Below are 11,909 nucleotides of genomic sequence, written 5' to 3' on the forward strand. Positions count from 1 at the left end.
CTATAAAATTTCTCAGTTTAAACATTTGATATGTTGTCTTTTCTTCAAAAATACAGTTTACATGATTTGCATATCAATGCATCCTGTTTTTATTTACATTCTGCACAGCATCCCAGCTTATTTGGAAATTGGGTTGTACATTTACACCACTTTTTATGTAGCTTTTGCATAGCCTTGTAATGTAGTGTCCAAAATTTTTTTACTTATAATGTTATTTGTATTCATGTTGTCGTTGTGCGTCTACTGAAAATGCAGTATATGAATGCAGCATAAAACAGCATATAACTTTATGCAGACTGACCAGTTGCCACTTACTCATGTCATACTGGATTTCTCTTAAATACGCTTATTGTCAAATATCGTTTATATGTGAAATTTCAAATTGAAGGTGTAGAATGTTGCATGGCAAAACCATTAGAACAATCAGGTTCAAACATTCTTTTGTACCTGCTGCCATAAGTATATTCAACAATCAAACAGACCATGTTTTGGAGCTTTAGTTCCACTTTTGCGGTCCAAGGGTTTTTTTTTTTTTGGTAGTTTCATATATTTTTGTATGCTTTGTGTGGAGGTTACTTTGTATAGTGGTATTGTTTTTAGTATTTATGTATGGTTATGCATATATGTTTTTACATTTACGTTTACATTTACAGCATTTAGCAGACACTCTCATCCAGAGCGACTTACAAGAAGTGCGTTGTCTATCTATAGAAAGTATCTTTGCTAGTTACCAATAGGTTAGAGAGAAAACTATTCCTGAGCTCAGATACTGCTAGAAACAAAAAGTCACTGTTGATACCCATAGAAAAAGTAACAGAGATGAACACAGACCAGTGCAATACAGTACAGTACAATGAATACTTAATTCAGTGCTCATTTAAGTGCTGTATAAAGAGATGTGTCCTTCAGTCAGTGAAGACTGAAGCTGTACGGACAGCCAGTGGGAGTTCGTTCCACCACCTGGGTGTCAGTACAGAGGACAGTCTTGATGCTTGTCTTCCACGGACCTTAAAGGATGGCGAGTCAAGCTGAGCTGTACTCGAAGCCCAAAGTGCTCGTGGTATAGTTCGAGATTTCACCATTGCCATCACGTAGGTAGGGGCTGGTCCATTTTTGGCTTTGTAGGCAAGCATTAGGGTTTTAAATCTGATGCGTGCAGCTACAGAAAGCCAATGAAGGGAATGCAGCAGTGGGGTGACGTGGCTGAACTTGGGGAGATTGAAGACAAGCCATCTTGGTGATGGCCTGCATGGGAAAACCAGCCAAAAGTGAGTTGCAGTAGTCAAGACTTGAGATGACAAGAGACTGCACTAGCACCTGGGTGGCCACTCGAGTGAAAAAAGCTGTCATCCATGAAGAGATGTCAGACATGCCGAGAAGCGACTGGAAACCTGTGTGTCAGAAGGTGAGAAAGAAAGCATTAGTTGAATGTCATCAGCATAACAGTGATAAGCCATGAGATGATATAACATCACCAAGAGAGCTAGTGTAAAGAGAAAAGAGAAGCAAACTCAGCACTGAGCCTTGTGGGACACCAGTGGAGAGTCTGGATGAGGATGTAGAGGATGTAGACTCTCTCCATGTTACCTGATAAGAGCGATCCTCCTGATAGAACTTGAACCACTTCCATGCATAGCCAGTGATTCCAAGGTTGGTGAGGACGTCGAGAAGGACTGTATGGTTGACTTGCATCTGTAGCTGTGTCCAGTGAGAGAGAAGAAAATTAATCAGGATGGGGAAGGGTGGTCAGGATAGTTGAAGCAAAAGGCAAGGAAGGAGTGGAGTGCAGGTTGTGTCGAGAGAAGGAACATGTAGGGGTGGAATGGACAGGAGTAAAAGGGAGGGAGAGGGAGAAGCGGTGATCAGAGTGATGCAGGGGAGTTACTGTCACATCCAGTGCAGAGGTAGGTCTGATAAATATTAGAGTCTGGTTGAGGGTGAGGTTGAAGAATGATAGCAGTGGTAACAGGCAGGATGGCTGCAGTCCGGTGGCAGGTTGAAGTCACGCAAAAGTATGAGTGGGGTTTCATCAATGGGGAAGAGACTCAGAAGAATGTCTAACTCACCAATGAAGTAGCCTAGAGGAGAGGGAGGGTGATAAAGGACAATTAAGGAAGTTTAGTGGGGAAAGATACAGTGAAGTTTCCTTCATGGATAGTAAAGTTAAAAATCTAAATAAACAGTGGAATTCATCTTTAAAGAATCCCTTGTTGTATGTTGTATACCTTGTTGTCCAACTGTATGGAAGTCAGTTTCTGCCACTTGAAAGTTTCTCATAATAAGTTATGAGATAGTCAGGTAGTAAGTTTTACCATGTCAAATTTATGCGAGATTGTGAGTTAGAATTATGAGACATTATCTCATTATTATGAGATAGCAAGTCAGAACTATGATATCATAAATTGTAATTATTAGATATTATCTTATTATTATGAGATAGCTAGTCATTATAGTGGGACACTAGGATATTTAAAAAAAAGTGAAAATGATGACTAAGTTTTTCCTATTAGATACTCAGTCATAATTATGTGATTATAAGTAAAAATGACAGTTTTTTGCATTAATATGATTTTAGAAGTAATAAGATATGCTAAGAAGTAATTATGAGATACTAAGTCAGATAGAGATAGTATCTTGTTATTATGGTATAGTAAGTGGCTCCATTTTCTGGTGGTGGAAACAGTTTAAAGAACATTTTAAAAGTTGAAAGATCCTCCTTGTAATGTAAAGGCTCTACACCAAAGAAACGATCCCACAACCTTACAGCCAAGCCAAGAACCATTCAGAAACATGTACTTTTCCCTAAAGCATTGTGCTGATCTTGATTATGGGCAGTTGTGGGCTGGAGGTTAGGGAACCAGCCTCGTGACCAGAAGTTCGCCGGTTCAATCCCCAGAGCTGACAGCACATGACTGAAGTGTCCTTGAGCAAGACACCTAACCTCCAACTGCTCCCCGGGCGCTGCGGATTGGGCTGCCCACCGCTCCGTGCAAGTGTGCTCACTGCTCACTAGTGTGTATGTGGAGTTTCCCTGCACAGATGGGTTAAATGCGGAGGTGAAATTTCCCCATTGTGGGACTAATAAGGGTCACTTAATTTTAAAGTATGCATATATATTTTTACATTTACGTTTACATTTACAGCATTTAGCAGACACTCTTATCCAGAGCGACTTACAAGAAGTGAGTTGTCTATCTAGAGAAAGTATCTTTGCTAGTTACCAATAGGTTAGAGAGAAAGCTAGTCCTGAGCTCAGATACTGCTAGAAACAAAAAGTCACTGTTGATACCCATAGAAAAAGTAACAGAGATGAACACAGACCAGTGCAATACAGTACAGTAAAGAGTAAATACAGTAGAGTAAAGAGAAAGCAAGGTGGGATTATGTACATTGGATGATTTGTCTCTGATTTACTTGGAAGCCTTTGAAATGATGTGTTTGAATGCGCAGGTGTGCTATTTGTGGAGTTTCAGCTGTAGCTTTCATTCCTTCTTTCCTTCTGCTTTTGTCTATCCTTAAATTATGGTCCAATTACCCCTACCACATTTTCTTCTATGCTCTTTTTCTGGCCCCTTGCTCACTGGAATCTTGCCACATATGCAAGCTCCCCACAATCTAGACATTGTTCACACTACACATTAATCAACAGGACCCTATTCCAACACACATACATAATCAGTCAGTCATACACACCTATGGGTAATTTAGTATCTCCACTTAACCTGACTGCATGTCTTTGGACTGTGGGAGGAAGTGGACCCTGTTCACCCAGGTGGGTAATCAAGCCCAGGCCTTTGAGGCAACAGCCCTACCTCCTGTGCCACCATGCATGCTGAAATGATTTACCTGTAGCTTGGCATTATTATCTAGACTGGCAGATATATTTGGCTGGTTGGATGAATGAAAGAGAAGTTGAATTGCCTCTGAATCCAGCATAGTCTTCTCCATAGCAAGAAGACTATTACTATGAAATACGAAATATGAAACACCTTCTACAGTCAATATCATTAATTCATAACATATGCATATTTTCATATGAAGAAGATATATATTAGATTACATTATACATTAGAAACTATCTTCACATAAACAGAATCAGATTTGTGTCAAAAACAGTTTGAATGCTTTTTCTACAAAAGAGATTTGCAGATTTATAATTTTAGCTCTCTTAGTTCCAGTTAAGGGCAATGTTACTAGTTTATAGTAAATATTAATAATACAGAATACAGACAATTTAGACAATTATATGCTTCCAAGTTTGGGAATGCTCCTTTCCTCTTCCAGGATAACTGTGTCTCTCTGCACAAAGCAAGGTTCATGAAGACATGTTGAAGTGCTCCAGTATATACATACAGTTGGGTAATGCCAAGTTATCCATAGAGTGTTGCTCTAATGCTCTAATGACTGTTTTAATAGTGTATGCCTGTCTGGGCAGCAGATCTTGATGGAAGTGCTCCAGTTGTAGGTGAGTTCTGTCAGTGAGTTTCATGCCAGTTGTAAATGGCACTTGTGGTTGCGTATATCAAAGTGTTGTTTACAACACAAGTACAATTGTTATAATTTATTGTAATTTGTAATTTTGTTATAACAGATAATAGCCGCTTTGGGTACTTTAGGTTCTGACACAAAGTTGATTTTGCTTTATGCTACCTCTCATTAAAATTCTAGTACTACCTTTATAATCCCCTAGATAGTGTTATCTTCTAATAGAGAGAAAATCGTCTCTAAATCTCCTTTGACTGAGGATTTCCTAAATCTAATAATGCATGATTGGTTGTTCTTTTAAGATCCACTCCAGAGACAGCTTGCCTTTGCTGTCATTTTCTTGAGAGCTAAAGTGTTGTTTTCTTTTCTAGCTTGTTACTGCACAGTGTCGAGGGACTACTTAGGATGCTATTTGCTTCCTTTCATCTTGGTTTTATATCCTCACCCCCAGAATGCACATCAAGCTCATTTTATGGCACACAGAGCCTAATGTTGACAATTATGTTATCAATGCTGTCATAATGCCATTGGCAAGACTGAACATACCCAAACAAATCTTAATGTTCTAGTGCATAATAGACATTAAATTATTTCCTTACATTTACTTCCTATAAATTCAAAGAAAATAGAGGATGGCAAGTTTCAAACACCAAACACAAATAAAAATGCCATCCTGAGTTCAAGAAAAGTTGCTGTGTCATTGTCAGCAATGATCTGTGAACTTACTGTTATAAATTATTATACTATTATTATACTATTATAAATATTGTGAAGTATTATATAATTGAAAAAACTGCCATGGCAGCATGCTGTAGTATAGGATGCTTGATGGCTTCAGTTTTTAAGTTATGGTTCTGTTTTAATAGCTACATATTCCATAATAGCATTCTGGAATATGTAGGATGATGGAATATACACTGCTGTCCTTAACAGGTGGTAACCTCTTATTATACGCCAAACATTCATGCCCAGGGGCCTGTTACTTTATGATCCAGGCCTGCCCAAAAGTATACATTTAAAATGTGATTTATATGTAGTGGAATTTGTGTTTTAACAATTGCTTAAGTTTATTTCTTTGCAGCATACGTTGTTCAGATTTAGAACAGAAAAGCCCTTGTGAGCATAGTATTTCAGCATTATTACATATGTTATGTTCTGTTTAGTAATTTTTTTTCTTTCAATAGGGGAAAGATTATCATTTATTAACTATGTAGAAAGCAGTTGTTTTTAAGATGCAGGAGTAAGGAATGCAAGACTGGGCCAACATGTTTTTTCATTTTATAGTGAAAATGTTAACGCAAACTTTTAACGTTACTTCAATGCATCAAAGGTAGGACAAAAATTACAACATACAATTGTCATTTTTCTTGCATACCACAGCAGAACTTTTTACCTACGATAATTAAGTTTAGGATTTTAAATTTGGTTTTTTTTTTGTTTATTTTTTTAAGTTTGACTTTATCTCAGTCTTGTCATCTCCCTTGGGTCCTGTGTCCACCAATTTGGCCTACTCACTTTTTTGCATGCCTTCCCAATGATATATTTCTGCCATGCCTCTGTATTAGACAATGGACTATAGCTTGTCATGGACCTTCAAACTAAAACTAGTGTCACATTTGCAAGCTTTTTATTAAAAATTTTCATTCCACCTTAAATGGTGCAACTGCAAATTTAAAAAAAGAGATAAGAAGATAAGAAACTAACTTCTGACTAACTAAAAGATAAGAAGCTAGCTTCTGCTTTAATCAAGCTTGTGCAGTAATGATAAGATAATGAAAGGCAGTACTCAAAGTTATTCACTGGCAGTGACGGTGTGTGCACCTTACTTAAAAACAAAAATTTTCAGTTTTTGGTCACTGTGTGCAACTAGACCCATCGGGCATGACCACCAGTATTCAGCACTATACATTTATATCCAAAGAGAGAACATGTTTATACAGTAGCACAGATGGTAATACAGACAATTAGAAAACAACAAATTCTTTCTAGCTGCTAGGTCAAGTTGTCCTTTTATTGATTTAAATGAATTTAACTTAATTACTGGTTGAAAATAAATAGCTATAGCTTATGAAGTTGTTGCTAGTTTGATACCCCTGTTGTACTGAAAAAAGAGTGTTGTATTGAATTTTGCTTTATTTTGCAAAAACTGTCTTGAAGTAGTGTTTATTATTGTGGAAATGATGCAGACCAATCATTTCCTACCTGGACCTCAGAGTCCCCCATACAGTGAGAATTTGGACCATCTGTGGGTGCCTGAGTTCCAAGTTGGGAATGGCTGAAGTAGAGATTAGAGCCAAATTAATTCAACTAATGACATTTCAGTGTAAAAGAAAATGTATGTTTGAAAATTACTCAAGTGGGTGCTCAACACAAAATATTCACTTTAATTCATTTTTTACAGTGTCAGTTACACTTAAATACAATTCAAAATATTTACATACACTTGGACAATAACAGTTTTAACAGATTCTTGTTTTGCACTAGATACCAAATTGTTATGTAACAGGTACCTGTTACACACAATGTTTTTGAGTTAAGTTTAATTTAAAAATCTCTTTTTTGAGAGTAGATATATCCTTTTAGGTACAAATGTTCTGCACTGCCTACTCAAACAGTATGGAATTCTTCAGTATTTTTAGCAGATATATTCAAGCAGTAATTACACATAAAGTTAAAATTTCTTCATGAAATATATCTGCGCTAATCTAACACTACTAAACAGAACACTAAACACACACAGTCAGCAATGCTCCTACATTATTGTACAAGAGCTTTCCTAGAGATACATTCCAGATTCCTTCAGTAGGTAGTGAAACCTGCTGCACTGAAGTCTTGGCAGAATTTGATATAATACACAAGATCTTTCAGTTATCCATGCATTCACAATGCTTTGATATTCCACATCAATTGCGATTCGAACAGACAGCATTCCAATATACTTACATATGTAAATCTATCATTATGACATCATGATATCCAAACACAAGTTTATTATCACAGAACTGACAATCACTATTTACAAAAAAGATTTCTAACAGATTTATGTGCTTTGAGTGGCAGGTTCAAGAGGCTTGTAATTGTTGTCATCCTCTCATTGTACAATTCCCAAGGCAGTTTTGTGTCTCTTTGGACATTTTTTTTATTTGGAGCTCAGTCAAGAGAGAAATTCTGATAAAATTGCAGAACTTTTACATTTTTCATTTGTTCAGATGATACATAATTTGACATATATTATTCTGATTTGAATTTGATGAAAAGTTACTGGTGTGCATACATCTTGTTTTATGGAAAGAATGAATATCTTTACATTTTTACCATGGTTTTGACAAGTAGAAAGTCAATGGTATAGGCTTTAACCTCTTAAAATAGAATTTAAGTAGAATTAAAATATAACCATGTAATTACATTATGGAATTACATTTGAAAAAGCACAGCAATACAACAATTTCTTTAGATGTCTAAAACCAACAGAGCCACAATGTTGAATTAACGTTGAATGCTAAAGTCTACAAGGTGAAGTCATGTATAGTCAGATGAAGTATGCAAATTGTAGGTGCCTGTTGTCAAATTACATGCTTATTTTCCAAGTTACACATCTTCTACGGAGAACACACCTCTGCACACTTTAATGCACAATTATTGTTTATTTGCTGAATTTACTGAATTATTTGCTGAATTTGCTGAAAAGAACAACATAAAATGTGGCCAGTGCAAAAGTTAGGGCAACTTTACATTGTATGTTTCATCCCTCTCATATGTTACACTCAAAAAAAATTATGCAGAAGTTGTAGAAAAATGACATATTTTGCCAGGTTTTTTCCGTGTAGAAGATGTGCTAAAATATTTTCACTTAGAAAATCATGCAATTTGACTGGGAGTGGTTAACAGTTTGAAGACAACTGTATACAGAAGTACATCAGCACTGCTTGAACTGAACTGTCAAGACGGTTGTGGCGAGAAGGTTCTTTGGAAAGCGTAAAGGAGCATGTTGATTAGCAAGAGGATTCCATAAGGTTGAAGATTTTCCTGTTGAAACTTTGTCTTTTCCGAAATTCTGTAAAGCTGCTTTGTGACAACATCCATTGTAAAAAGCGCTATACAAACAAATTTGATTTGATTTGATTTGACTTTTGATGTGCTCTTTGACAGCTTTTGCCCGGCCTCAACTAAACCATTTAAAATAAAATTAAAAAAAAAGAAAAAAAGAAAGAACTGGTTTCACTTTACTGCATTTTGAAATCTAAACATACATCTAAACATGTACATTTCAAGTACATTTTCAAGGAGAACTGAATATTGTGAGAGTTCAGCAAAAACGATTGCACAAGCTGCTTGTTTACTTAAAAGCCAAATAGAATATGCATAACTTATGTCAGTGTTTTGTACCGGCATTATCATTGGACTCCACAACATCTTGTAAACAGTAAAATTAAATTCTGCTTAGGAATTTTTATTTCAGGAGCAGATAAAATATATTTGTTACTTTGTCTCTTTCTTTATAGTGTCATTACACTGCTATATGACTCTTTCAAATCATATGAACACAAATAGAACTCTCAATTTACTTAGGAGCAAAATATATATATATATATATATATATATATATATATATATATATATATATATATATATATATATATATATATAATCCTGTCCTAACAGGGCATTAACAAGGGTTGCTTCACAATATAACTACAATACAGTAGATTTTCCACAAAGTGTCAAAGCATCTTTTAAATATATTAACCTTTGTTTGATTTTGCTACCAGCCTCCTTTGTCAAGTTGTATAACAATCACCTTTATGTGTTTGACATACAAAAATACACAGAGCAACAAAGTCAGCTGTCATTTCATGCTACATCATTTCAACCCAGTAATCTTATCAAAATACCTATATCAACAAAAACCTGGGACACTTGACTGAAGTTAACAAAAGCAGCCTTTGTGACAACTGCTGCATATTGGAATCGCTGTGATGAAAGGCTTAATTGCCACCTAGCCTTAAGAATATGACCTACACTAAAGTGTTACCCAGTCATCATAAGTCATCTATGGGTGTGTCTTAGTGATGGGTGGAGAGGAGGAAGGCCTTGCTATGACTGGTATTTGAATACTTTCTTCACGCTTGCTCACTTATGCACATCTGAGATTGTCTGAGCAGACTAATGGCTTACTACTATAATCAACTTCATTTGTAATGTATGACAATTGCCACAAAAATAAATATTTTTAAAATGTATTTATTTGTATTTATTATTATATGTTTCAATTGTATGTAGTTTAAACCTAGGTTTCAGATATAACTGAATATATATGAACTGAATGAACTGGACTGACTTTTGTGTTTTGCATTATACTTTGCATTAACCATTGTACGCATAAGTATGTATGATAAGACAGCACTCACACACAAAAGTCTCATAAACAAGATGTCAGGCCATAATTGCATTTTCACAACTTACTAATACCTACAACACTTGCTTTTGCCCTGTTTAAGGTTCACTTGCTAATACTTTAATTCATTAAATTAATTTAATTAATATACTGGAATACAAATGCATTGTATTTGATAAATACATTAACACAACATTTTTCTTTATAGGGTATTTTTGTATGCACATTTATATGTGTAATACTTCCCCATTCATTTTTAAATAAATGCATTTCAAAATATATTTGATTAATATAGAAAAACATTATGAAATACATTTCAGTGTTTAGATATATATTTTATGGATTGCAATGAATTTGAAATGTATTACTAATAAATTAAAATATGGGTCTGGTGCCACAGCATTTTGCAAATTTTGTGCTGCACCTGATTGCTGGTGACTGATTGTCTTAAAAGATACACCAGCTGAGTCTATTTCTCTGATATGTAGGCTGCATTTGAAGGATCTTATAAAATGGGCCTTCAGTGATGTAATGGCAAAAGAACCACAGCTTTTCTCAGCTGCATCCTTAGCTTGACACACGGCTTATGTGTTTGGGCAAAAGAAAGTAATTATCTTAGTCCACGTGGCAGCCATTTTGCTTACTTGTCATACAGAGGGTGGGAAATGAATAATTAGTCAGCCATTAGTTGATTAATTGACAATACAAACTTGCCAATTAACATCAGTGCTGAAGTCTGTGAAAAAGTCTAGTTTGAAGTACTGGGTATCCTGGGAATAGTTGTTAGCAAGACTAGCCTAGCTAGCACATACCAAAACTAAAAAATGTAGCTGCCTACATAAATGCCAATTACCCATTAATGTCGTGTGCAAGGTGTGATATCACATCAAATATGATCCTGAATGATTTTCATGTAGTATGTCTAAGTATTTTTTTCATTTTTTCACTCACTATATTGTAAATATAGTTTTCACCTTTAATCTTCCAGTTTAGGATTGGACTTCATTTTTAATTCATTACTTTTCTTCTTGTGTCAAAATTTCACATACAGGGGTAGTAAAAGACAAATATGTGTAGATTTAAGTGGATATACAGAAATCTTTGTGACTTTTGTTTAACATGTGTCTCCCATCTAAGTTTTAAAAGCATAAAAAATGGGCAAATGGATCTGCAAATAAAGTTTCCCACAGCAACTAACTGACTATTGCCCTCTTCTCAACTATGTGTGTGACATAAGAAGAAAAATGGCCATAGCCATGTAAAAAAGATGAACTGAACTGGACTGAAGGAGAAGATGAGAGAGTGGGCTGCCTAATCTTTTTCTTTCAGTGTATAGCAAGAAGCCAAACAGCTTAAAATAGTTTTCAAAGCATTCAGGCCAGCCCTAATAGACACTAATGCTAATGACTCTCTCTAGGTCCTGTACTACTTCCATGGTGTTTGCCATCCTTTTGGCCTGTGTAGCTAGAGTGCAGAAGGTTACATTGGCCTACTGTTCGAGGAGTTTGAGGAGGTCTCAGTGTGGCTACCCAAATGTGTTTTACCGAGCCAGCCATGTTTCATTTCGTTGAAAAGCTTAGTTATTTGAACCAACAATAGCAACCTTCCAATGAACATGTCAGGTTGTTACAATGCAGTTGACACATTGTCATCTTATTCACGCAGCTACTATACTCAAACTGATCAACAAATTTCACTCCAGGAGGAAGATGTCATCACAAAAAAGTGCCTCTTAAAACCACAATTTCCCACTTATCTTGCACACATGTAAATATTACAAGAAGCGACTAATTAAAGTTTCATTAGACAGCTTCAGGAGTCTACCCCCACCTTTCTTTTTCATTTTTAGAACCTTTCTTTGTATAATGAACAGCAATCAAGGCATCGTGATTGCTGCATGTAAATTGATCACCAGGTGACAAAAGACATGAATGCATTTCTATTATGGCATATATCAAAAATACACCAGATAATGTTTCAACAGCACTGCGAAGTTTAAATATCTTAGTGTTCAGAAAAGTTATGCCTC

This window comes from Pygocentrus nattereri, chromosome 23, assembly GCF_015220715.1.
Source record: "Pygocentrus nattereri isolate fPygNat1 chromosome 23, fPygNat1.pri, whole genome shotgun sequence".
Taxonomy (NCBI): Eukaryota; Metazoa; Chordata; class Actinopteri; order Characiformes; family Serrasalmidae; genus Pygocentrus; species Pygocentrus nattereri.